A 12,695-nucleotide genomic window follows, 5' to 3' on the forward strand; every position below is an offset into this window, starting at 1 on the left:
TCCTTGTAGTGTCTTTTAAATAGAATGAATCTCAAAATAATTCCAATGAATAAAGATAATGTCTTACGACATTCAAGTGCACCATTTATAGTAAAATTCAAGTAATACGTTGGCAGCTGGTAGGAAGCTCCAAACACAGAAATATTTCCACAGGGTTTGTTTAGATTTAGGTGGATTTCCAACCGTTACTGTGATTTTAATTCATCAGTCCTCTACAGTGGGATTTCTGAATATATAATCTGTACAGCACTTTCATCAGAATCAGCAGGAGTGCTTTTTTCAAATGTGAATTCCTAGGTCCCATCAGAGGCCAAATGAACCAAAATCTAGGTGGCAGAGCATGCATTTGCATTTTAATGATTTGTCCAAGTGATCCTCATGCACATTAAGTTTGAGAACGCATGTGCATCCTTAAATCCAAGTAAAGAATATATGAAATATATATCAAGTAGTTCACAGAGTTGTTAGTCACAAATAAGACCAGGTGAGCAAATGCTGTAAAATAAAACAAATAGTTTATATAATCTGACAATTATAACCTATTTCACAAACTTTAAGTACAAATGAGGAAGATTAAAAGGCTCAGAGTGTGCCAAGGTCACAGACCTCTTAGCCTTGGTGATTTTCAAGCTTGCCTGAAGAGTCCCCAGGAGGACTACAGGTACACTATAGATAACAATGTCACAATACAATCTACTGAATGAGAATCTCTTGGGGCAGAGGTCTGATAATCATTACGTTTAGCTATCTCGTCTGGTGACATTTATCATTAAGGAAGTTTGGAATATACTTCCTTGAGCATTCCCAGGCTGACACTACAAAACACTCATAATAATCTGAATTGCTAGTGTGGCATTGTAGCCTTAGTTAGTCCAATCACTTTAATTTATGTCTCTAATATCTATTAACACCCTATATGCCATTACTTTTTACTTCAAAGGATTGGCTTAATACCGACATCTTATTACTGTTTTTACCTAGGATTGTTTTTAATGAATAATCGTTAATGTACTCAATATTTGTACAATCTAATCTGTGAGCTGTCTGATATAATTTTCCTACATGAATTTTCAAAAGTTTCATTGCATATACAAATGCATTAATAGCATTTGTATTGACAATAGTTAGGGGAAATTGTCATATCTTATAATTTGACGAGGTGTGATCAGTAGTGATTTTTTCTCTAAATATTCACTTCCATATATTTTTCTATATATTTTCTATAAATTCAATATCTTGAAATATGTGTATATATTATGGCATGAGACAAACAAGTTTAGAAATGATTACTCTTATCAACACTCACGTAAGTATATTGATTCAAGGCTTATAATTTTAAAAACGTCATAATGAATACAAGTGAAAACAGAAAAAGTAAAATCAGTCATCTCTCAGTTAAGAAAACATTTATACAACTGTAAAATTCAGTTGTATATATTCATTACTATACATGTAAAACCAAAAACTCAGTTCCTTAAAAGATTCTCCTTCAAGAATAATCTGTAGTTTAGAGTGGCTTAAATGTCCAGCTTCCTTGCCTGTTCTTTGCCAGTGTTTTCTGTGCTGGGAAGCAGAGAATGCAAAGGGCAGCACCGTATTCTGGTCCTGCAAGAGAAACAGAATGGTAAGATTTGGGAGATACAAGCTGCATTAATTATGTCACAGAGACTAGAACAGCAGTGATTTTCCCCCCATTATTATTATTTTATATCAGTAGAATCTATTTAATATATTCAATAATTCTATTATTTCTAAGACCTTCCACAAAAGGGCATTACAATCCTTTTAGTTTATTGCAAACATATATTTTTTTTAAGTGGATTCACTTTATTTATTTTTTGGCTGCGCTGCAGGATTTGTCAGAAGACAAACAGTAAGTTGTGAGTTCCATTTTGCCCAACTACTTTTTTCTTCACACCCTGGAGGATCTGGTGTCTGGAACTGTAGAGACATCATCATGTTACCACCCCTTCTCCTCTCAGGTTGAATCCACTGTGACAGAACACTCATGTCCTTAAGAGGCAAGGCCTAGCAAATAGCCTCTCACAAATCCACTGAACATCACAATGTCCTGTTTGATAAATTCTGTTGCTGCTTCAATTATATTGCTGATTTCAGGTGCTGCTTTATTTGCTCATTTCTGAATCAGGTCTTCCTGCTTTCTTTATATCTTTTTTCAACTCTGTCCCAGTTGATTTGCACATAGTTACTTTGACTGGTAAATCTGAAGAAGATGGCCAGCAGCCTACTGTTGCTGTAAGTTTTCCAACTTTCTGGAACAAAAATCCTGCACAATGGCCAGTGCAATCTGGATGGCTACTGAGTATTGTTCTACCGGAAGTGCCAAACTATGGCCAAACATAGATTCTACCAGCGGTGTCTTCATGTATACTGAGTTAGGTCCAGTAGGAATCATCATCACTTTCATATTCAGGTGAGAGAGATCCCATCTAGACTGGCCTGGCCTTGGAATCCAGAACCAAGTGAAGAGGACTCAGCTGTCAAAGGGGGGCAAAGAGGGCCTGGGGTTGGAAGAAAGGGTCATAGACGCAGAAGTAAGCACTTCATGAAAACTAAGCAAATGGTATTTCTAGGTAAATCAGTCTTTCTGTGCTGGACTAATTAAAAGAACTTCACAGCTCTCTATCCCCAAGCTTTCTCACCCTCTGGAATTGAGGGCTTTTACTGCTTCCCCCATTATTTTTTTAATTAAGTAATGAATAGTATTTTATTATTATTATTATTTTTGGCTGCATGGCATGGCATACATGATCTTTTCTCCCTGACCAAGGATTGAACCTGTGCTCCCTGAAGTAGAAGCATGGAGTCTTCACCACTGGACCCCCAAGTAAGTCCCTGAAGAGTATTTTATAGATAAGAAAACTTTAGCCTCAGCAGGATAAATTTGAGGACAGTTCCAATAGCTAGTTTCCCAGAGATGCACTTGAAGTGGTCCTTACAGTTTTTGCAAACTAGAATACCTGATAGTGTTTATCAGTGCAACACGTCAGGTGCAGTGTAAAGGTACGGGTACTGAAAAAGTAATATTGACCCTAACTATGCATTCACGCACAGGCATTTACAGATTTTTACCCAGTCTTTGAATTAAAAGATAGATTCTCTGAGTCTGATCAATGTCAGCCTCTTGAGATGCACTAAAATGAAATTCAGAAAAAGTTGAATAACTTAAACTACTCTGGAGTTACAGACAACTGACGTAGAAAGCCTCTTAAGCAATGTGAGAGAAGAAGAAAGGGGCAAAAATCTACCTACTAGCTTGGGTTGTAGAACTCATGTTTTTAGGAGTTGGGAGAAAAGAAACTTTGGAGCAGGTGTTTCATGTGACAGATCATTAGATCTGTTATCTAGGTCTGTATTAGATCTGTAGAGTATCTATTGAGATACTACAGATGAGGAAAGATGTTAAGTGTATTTGCTTTGTATCATCAATGGAGATTTTTTGCTGCCTCTGAAAGCTTGCTGTCAAGATTTAATTTAATATTTAATTAATTTCCTCTCTGCCGATCTGTGATTTCCCTTAATGCCATTTCCTTAATGCCATTTCCCTTAATGCCATTTCCTTTTCTAGAGAGATCACAGATTACTGTAAATTATTTGTGTTCAGTGAGGATGGGCATAATGGTAGCAATAATGAGAACAAGAATAGTGACTGGCCATTTATACATATAATGAATTCTGTTAGGAACACCTATAAATATTGTACCAGCGTTATTAATTGGCTTAATAAGATCAATTGGCATAATAAGATCTAAGTTGTTTATTATAAATAAAATGAATAAAAATTCACTAGTCAGCAATAGATATTAGTATTTTTCTTTTTTAAAAATCTCTTCTTTGCTAGCCCTAAGTGCTTTATTTCTTAGGGGTCTAATATTGACTTCACTAGTCTTAGTGGAGTTACCAGCTTGTGGCTGAATCACGCTCACTCTAGTATTCAGACATGGTTTGACACATCTAAATTAGGGTGAGGAAGATTATTCCAGAATATTGAGGCTCTCTTTTGTCAGGAATGGGGGATGGGGACTTATTCTGAATAAAGAGGAAGTGAAGACTGGAAAGGTTACTTGGTCAACAGAGAGAAAAGATTAGCCTGAAAATAGAAACTGTCATTCCCAACATTCTCAAGCTCAGACTACATGAACATATGAATACTTGGCACTAAGTAAATGGTTATAAAAAAACACATCTAATTCCTAGTCTGTAATCTACCAGTGACATTAAAAAATAAGATACCACCACTGGTGTTGATGTAAGTGTTGTTTTCGAGAAGGGTTGCTAGTACAGCTTATGATAGCATCTTAATAAACAAAATATTAGTTTTGAGTTGTAATGAGGATTAAAACTTAGATTGAGAATCAAGCTTCTCTGCATATATGTATGTATAAGGAAAATCTATTTTTCCTTAAAACACCTGCATTGTATCACTTTAGAGGTAAAGGATGGTTTTCTCCCTTCTTAAATCTCCTCTTTATAAATATATTTTCATTGGAAGATGTTTACACGCACATACACACCTTGGCAAAACAGAAAACATTATAACCAAACTGTGTAAAATAATATCATTCTTATATTCCTATATATCTTTCCCATTTTATATGAATTATCACTCCCTAACTTTCCAAGTTCATTACTATCCTTCTTTGTCCATTTCTTTATAATGTATTGTTATGATCTGAATTATGTCTCCCCCCTCCCAAATTCATATGTTGAAACCCTAATCCCTAGTATCTTAGAATGTGAGACTATTTGGAATAGTGTCTTTAAAGAGGTAATTAAGGTTAAAAGAGATCATAAGGGTGGGGCCCTAATCTAATAAGACTATGTCCTTATTAGAAGAGGAAGAGACTCCAGGGGTACAGGCACACAAAGAAAAGGCTATGTGAGGACACAGCAAGGAGGTGGCTCTCTTCACGCCAAGGAGAGACACCAATGCTGCCAGCACCTTGACTGTGGTTTTTCAGCTTTCTGAACTCTGAGAAAATAAATTCCTGTTGTTTAAGCCACCATTCTGTGGTATTTTGTTATGGCAGCCCTAGCTGATGTAGGGGAGGAAAGACTTTCTTTCTACCCTCCTAGGTTCAACAGCTGTCTCTATGAAATAAACTGATAAGAGGCAGACTAACAGGGGAAAAGATACATAAGTTTATTAATTTTTAATATCACATGCACAAGAGCATTACAGAAGAAAAGTGAATACCCCAAAAAAGCAGAAACATGGGAGAGCTTACGTTCAAGAAGAAAACAAATATGTGGTATGTCGGTGGAATTATCTAAAGCTGACTCTGTCTTGAATAAAAGCAAGACTAGACTAGGAACAGTCTAAAATAGACATTGTGAAAAAAACAGGGAAAAGAATTATTTATTTTACATTCCTTTATTCTAATATTTTAATCTACTCTATACTATACTATACTAAATTTTATAAGGTGTGAAAATAAATAAAAGACAACTTCATTTAAAACATTATCAGGAAGTTTAGAAGGGAGAGCTCTCATGCACATACCAGCCTGAATAATCAGAAGGAAGAGAAGCGATTTTTAAAGGGTCTTTTTGTATAGAATTCTTTGTGTAACATTCTCTGGGTTTCAACTTTTTATCCATGATGTCAAGAATGTTGTTTTTCTTCTGGTATGAGGGAGGACATTTTTTACATGGGAATTTCATCTCCTGCTTTTAAGAAAAGGAAGGAATGTCTATTTAGGTCTTCTGGCCATTTTTTAACTGGATTGATTGTTTTTATGGTATTGAGCTCCATGAGCTCTTTGTAGATATTGGAGATTAATCCTTTGTCCATTGTTTCATTTGCAAATATTTTCTCCCATCCTGAAGGTTGTCTTTTCATCTTGTTTATGGTTTCCTTTGCTGTGCAAAAGCTTTTAAGTTTCAATAGGTCCCATTTGTTTATTTTTGTTTTTATTTTCATTACTCTAGGAGGTGGGTCAAAAAAGATCTTGCTGTAGTTTATGTCAAAGAGTGTTTTTCCTGTGTTTTCCTCTAAGAGTTTTATAGTGTCTGGTCTTCCATTTAGGTCTTTAATCCATTTGGAGTGTATTTTTGTGTATGATGTTAGGGAGTGTTCTCATTTCATTCTTTTATATGTAGCTGTCCAGTTTCCCCAGCACCACTTATTGAAGAGGGTGTCTTGTCTCCACTGTATGTTCTTGCCTCCTTTGTCATAAATTATGTGACCATATGTGCATGGGTTTATCTCTGGGCTTTCTATCCTGTACTATTGATCTATATTTCTGTTTTTGTGCCAGTACCATACTGTCTTGATTACTGTAGCTTTGTAGTATAGTTTGAAGTTGGGAAGCCTTATTCCTCTGGCCTGCTTTTCTTTCTCAAGATTACTTTGACTATTCAGTGTCTTTTGTGTTTCCATACGAATTGTAAAATTTTTTGTTCTAATTCTGTGAAGAATGCCAGTGGTAGTTTGATAGGGATTGCATTGAATCTGTAGCTTGCTTTGGGTAATATAGTCATTTTCACAATATTGATTCTTCCAATCCAAGAACATGGTATATTTCTCCATCTGTTTATGTCATCTTTGATTTCTTTCATCAATGTTTTATAGTTTGAGTACAAGTCTTTTGCCTCCTTAGGTAGGTTTATTCCTAGGTATTTTATTCTTTTTGTTGCGATGGTAAATGGGATTGTTTCCTTAATTTCTCTTTCTGATTTTTTGTTGTTAGTGTATAGGAATGCCAGAGATTTCTGTGCATTAATTTTGTATCCTGCAAGCGGAAGACTTAAATAGATATTTCACAAAAGAAGACATACAAATGGCCAAGAGACACATGGAAAGATGCTAAAAATCACTAATTATTACAGAAATGCAAGACAAAACTACAATGAGGTATTACCTCACACCAGTCAGAATGGCTATTATCAAAAACTCTAGAAACAATAAATGCTGGAAAGGGTGTGGTGAAAAGGGTACACTCCTGCATTGGTGGTGGGAATGGAAATTGATACAGCCACTATGGAGAACAGTATGGAGGTTCCTTAAAAAACTAAAAATAGAACTACCATATGACCAGAAATCCCACTACTGGGCATATACCCTGAGAAAACCATAATTCAAAAAGAGACATGTAAAAAAAAAAAAAAGAGAGACATGTACCACAATGTTCATTGCAGCTCTATTTACAATAGCCAGGACATGGAAGCAACCTAAATGTCCACCAACAGATGAATGGATAAAGAAGATGTGGCACATATATACGAGGAATATTACTCAGCCATAAAAAGAAACGAAATTGAGTTATTTATAGTGAGGTGGCTGGACCTAGAGTCTGTCATACAGAGTGAAGTAAGTCAGAAAGAGAAAAACAAACACCGTATGCTAACGCATATATATGAAATCTAAAAAAAAAAATGGTACTGATGAATCTAGTGGCAGGGCAGGATAAAGATGTAGACATAAAGAATGGACTTGAGGACACAGGGTGAGTGGGGAAGCTGGGGCAAAGTGAGAGTAGCATTGATATATATATACACTACCAAATGTAAAATAGCTAGTGGGAAGCAGCTGCATAGCACAGAGAGATCAGCTCGGAAGCAGCTGCATAGCACAGGGAGATTGTGCTTTGCGACCTAGAGGGGTGGGATAGGGAGGGTGGGAGGGAGGCTCAAGAGGAAGGGGCTATGGGGATATATGTATGCATATGGCTGATTCACTTTGTTGTCCAACAGAAGCTAACACACTATTGTGAATCAATTATATTCTAATAAAGATCTATTAAAAAAAGAAGCAGAAAAGGAAGATCCCTCCCTGCCCTAGCAACAATGCGCTAACCACCAGTAAGAAACTGCCACAACCTCGAACTCCTGTTCTTCTCCAGTGAAATTTTATTCAAAACAACCTTCCCCAATTTCCTCCTAAAACCTAGTAGAAATTGACCTTTCTTTTGTCTCTTCACACTTGCCAATGATTCACTATAGCTTGCCTGCCCCAGAACTGCAATTCCCTGCTTTCCAGATTACACCCATTTTGCTGGTAAAGTAACTGGCTATGTTACTTTTTGAGGTTGACATTAGTCACTTTCAAAGCCCTGCTACTTTCTGTGAGAAATAAAAACATTTCATTTTACTGGGACGTTATCTTATAGTATAAGATTGCGAATGATGATAAAGAGTAAATAGATCCAATATTCTCTCAGATATATGTGAAATAAGCAAGAAATAAAACAGAAAGGTAGATATGTATATTCCTTGATAGTTTATATCTTAAAAATCCATTACCATAAGGTAGATGGCCATAGAATCTACGATGATTAAAAACATATATGAATACATTGCTTATCACAGCATTCTGATTTCAGATAAATAGAAATCAGGTGATAATTTCATATCAATCATTCTATTGTCTTTGATATTTTTAAAAAGAACAAATTGTTTGCCTTAATTTCACAGCATTTATGTTACCTATCATTTTAATTGGTTAGGTACTAGGTGATTTTTAAAGTTGTATATATGTGATATATAGCACTAAAAATAAGTTTACTGTCCATCAGTAAGGGAATGCACTATTACATTTTGATGCAGTCATACACTAGAAACAATGAGAGTTACTTAAATGAAAATGAACAAAAGTAAAAATGAATGTTGACTTAACAAAGAAAAGATAAATATCAAAATTAGAACAATAGTTTTTCACTGGTTATATAAAGAAAGGAAGGGCTTGTCGTATGAGCCTGTTACACCTTCCACATTTATTTCTAAACAAAAACAACACTTGCAGCAACTATTGTGAAGTATTTACACCTGATAAATCTAGATAAATGGTGCTCTATATTTTATGTACTTTTATGCATGTTTGAAATATTATATGATTAAATTCTTTTTAAAATGACAATTTTGTATTTCAAAGTTTTCTTTGAAAATTTCCTGCTCAAATTGAATTTTAAAGAATCTAGTAATGATTTTTCAGTGTGAAAATGATTTTATACCAACTCCATTAGATAAACAATAGATATTCCTAGATCCATCTGCACCAAGCCTTTCCTTTTATGTGTGCAGAGATTCTTGGCTAGCTTTATCTTTGTCTCTGGGGGATGTATAATATCATTCTAAATTAGAAAAAAATGTACCCATGTACAATGTATACGTCTTCCATATAGCACTATCTTAAAATGTGTTAATCGAAATATAATGTATATACAAAAATGCACAAATTATAAGTATATAGTTCAATTAATTTGCACACAGTGAGAACACTTAAGTAACACCTACACAGGTCATAGAACAGTACTTCAAAAATGTTCCCCCGCCTCTCCTTCCAAATAACCATTACCTTTATTTCTAATAGCTTAGATAGTTTTGTCTGGTTGTGTGTGTGTGTATGCATTGTGCATGGTGGGGGTTGCTGTGTATGTATGTGTGTGCGTGCAAGTATGTGAGGGTCTCCTTTAGTCCACTTATGGGTTGATTAGATTCATCAGGGATGTTGCTTATAGCAATAGTTCATTAATTTACTTTGATTTATAATTTCATGTTACAGGAATATATTACAATTGATTTATTCATTACATTGTTGATAGATATTTGATTTGCTTCCAGTTTAGAACAAGTACAGATAAAGCTCCCATGTGTATTTTTGTTTTGTCTCTTGATGAACATATTGATATTCTGCATTTCTATTTGGTACATATAATTGGATAAAATTGTTGGTGCATGGGTGTCAACAATAGATAGTGCCAGTTTTCCATTTTTACCTGCCACATTGTAGCTCCGTCAGTGATATATTTTATTGTCAATCCTATTAATTGTAGCGACCTGGTGGGTGTGTAGTGTTATCTTGTTTATTTATTTTTCCTCATGGTAACTATGTCTTGTATTGCCCTTGTGATTAATGGGAATATTTTCATACAGTAATTGGCCATTCAGATGTCCTTTTTATTTAAGTGCCTCATCAACCATCCTGTCGATTGCTTATGAGATTCTCTGTATTTTCTTATTGATTTGTGGGACTTTATATATTTTTCTAGAAATGAGTTTTTGTCAGTTATATGTTTTGCAGATATTGTTTCTCAGCTTGTGACTTGAATATTTACTCTAATATATATAGTATTATATTAACTAGTACATTATTATATATGTGTGTGTGTGTATGTTTAACAAATTGACAAAACACTATTTATTGAACAGACCATCCTTTCCCTATTGTCATATATCAAGTGTCCATATATGTGTGAGTGTGTTTCTGGACTCCCAAATCTGTACCATTGATTTTTTTGCTTATCCTTAATCCAAAACATAGCTTCCTAATTTATTTTCCAATAAATGTGATCGTCATTAGAATAATCACCAACTCTTTAATTCTTTTTAATTAAATTGCTTTTGCATTACTTATACTTCATACTTTAATATGTATTTTACCATATCCACAAAAAAACCCGATTGTAATTTTGTTTGTGATTGTGTTGCATGTTTAGAATGATCTGAGCAGATTAACATTTAACAATACTGAATCATTGATTGCAGGAATAGGATATCATCCTGCATTTATTTAGTTCTTTTCAAATGTACATAAATAAGTTCTAAAGTCTTTAATGCAAAGGACTTGTACATTTAATATGGATATATTTCATGCTTTTTGATTTCGCTGTCGATGCTACCATTTTCTTTCCATATGGCTTATATCTGGTATATAGATATTCAATCAATTGTTGCACATTTGTCTTATATTCAGAAAACTTGATAAGTTTATTTTATAAATATAATGGTATATCAGCAACTTACTGAATTATTCATCAATATTATATTTCTCAATAATAATAGCTTTATGCTTTCTTCTAATGTTTGCCTTATTCCAAGAGTTCTAAAAAATAAGTCTACTAGAGATAACAACAGGCTTCCTTGCCTTCTTCCTTTGTTCAGAGAGAAAACTTTAAAAACTTGTTTTCAATTTTATTGTAATTTTTTTGCTGGAGTTTGTAAATATACTTTATCAGGTTATGGAAATTCTTTTCTATTACTAGTTTATTAAGATTGGTAACTAATTTTACCTGATGCTTTCATTGGTATTTAATGTTACAATCACGTATGTTTTCTCCTGATTCAGTCATAATGGAATTATACTGACAGAGTTTTGAATTGCAAAGGACTCCTCATTCTTGGACAAAACTCAATGTGTCCAGGATGAATTGTTGTTCATATATATTGTTCAAAATATTTTATTTAGGATTTAGGCGTACTCATTTAAGTGAGAGATTGACCTGACTTTAGCAAGTATTTCTTCTTTTTCTGATCTTGGCAGAGTTTGTGTAGGATTTATGTTCTGTTTTTCACTGTAAGTTTCAAAGAATTCATCAGAGAAATTCATTGGTCTTCCTGTGGAAATTTAATCAGATATTCAATTTATTCATTGGTTATAGGACTATATAAAACCTCTGTTCTCTTTTTTAATCACTTTTAATGAGTTGTATGTTGCTTTTTTTAAGGCTTGTCAATTTACTGAGATACCCTACTCAAAAGCTGCTTATCTTCTTTAGATCTGAATGTGACAAAATTGAAAGAGCAATAAAGTAGAGCTATATCCAGCGTTAATCCTAAGAAATCCTTTTTATCCAATTCCTTTAAAATTCTCCACAATTAGTTTTTTCTGTGTTGTTGTATTTATGCCTCATCATTTAAGTATGATTTAATGTGTGTAAAAATGCCTGTATAAATGATGATCATTATTTCTAGGTTATCAAGGCAAATTGCTAGTAATTTACAGGTGTTGGACCTATGGTTTTGACTCCTGCTTTTACCTAAACTGATTAACACTTTGACAGAAAAAAAGTAAAATAATGATATATTTATTGCAAAAATAAGAAATAATATTTAAAATTAATTTTTCAATTAGTTGAAGTGATAATGCAGCTGTTTGCTTGCATATCACAGAAAACATGAGATGAAGGATGTCATCTGTACATTTTAGGTTAACATCAAAGAGGAATCCTATGAAATATTAACAGGAACAGAATTAAAGTATGTATAGGTAATTTTTAAAGATTCTAATGTTCCCTGTAAAACTAATAATTGGATAGACATCAGCATTATTACTTCCCCAACATTAAAATTTTTTAAATGATTCAAAATTTAAATACAGTAACTTATGAAGTAACCAGGTCCCATTATGACTGACCACTGAAGGGTAAATTGCATGAGGCACAATTACATGAGCCCAAGTGCCAGCTTATTCCCACTACTTCCCTCAAAGCAATTTTTACAGGGAATACTAGTTACACGTATAAGCTATTGATACATATTTTTCTTTTGACCGATCATTTAATTGTAGAGAAGGACACCATTAATCCTCATTTATAATATAAAATAAAAGCAGAGTGAAAATCTAATATCTTTATTCAGAATATAGAAACAGCAATATTCCTTGAAATATTAAGGAAAATATAAAGTACACCTAGGTTTCACCACAATTACAAGTTGCATCAGTAAATGTAATTGCTCTGTATTACAGCAATTACTTTAAACTGTTTAGCCTTCTGTCCATAGGAGGGTTTTGTTTTTCTAATAGTATCAGGCCATTAAATGTGCTGACCAGTGTTATCATTGAATTTTCCTTTCCTCCTAAATCTCATGACAATGAAAGCATTTCTGCAGAGTCTATACAAAGTCACTAGGCTGGAGCTTGTCACCCAGTAATAGACTCTGTCATTTATGAGTTC

General features: G+C 33.9%; 1 pseudogene; it reads right to left on the reverse strand.

The window, feature by feature from the left end:
- Nucleotides 1-2,014: 2,014 nt before the first annotated feature.
- LOC132522992 (FUN14 domain-containing protein 1-like) lies at nucleotides 2,015-2,450 on the reverse strand (annotated as a pseudogene).
- Nucleotides 2,451-12,695: the final 10,245 nt, after the last annotated feature.

The sequence above is a fragment of the Lagenorhynchus albirostris genome, chromosome 7, assembly GCF_949774975.1.
Source record: "Lagenorhynchus albirostris chromosome 7, mLagAlb1.1, whole genome shotgun sequence".
In the NCBI taxonomy this organism is placed as follows: Eukaryota; Metazoa; Chordata; class Mammalia; order Artiodactyla; family Delphinidae; genus Lagenorhynchus; species Lagenorhynchus albirostris.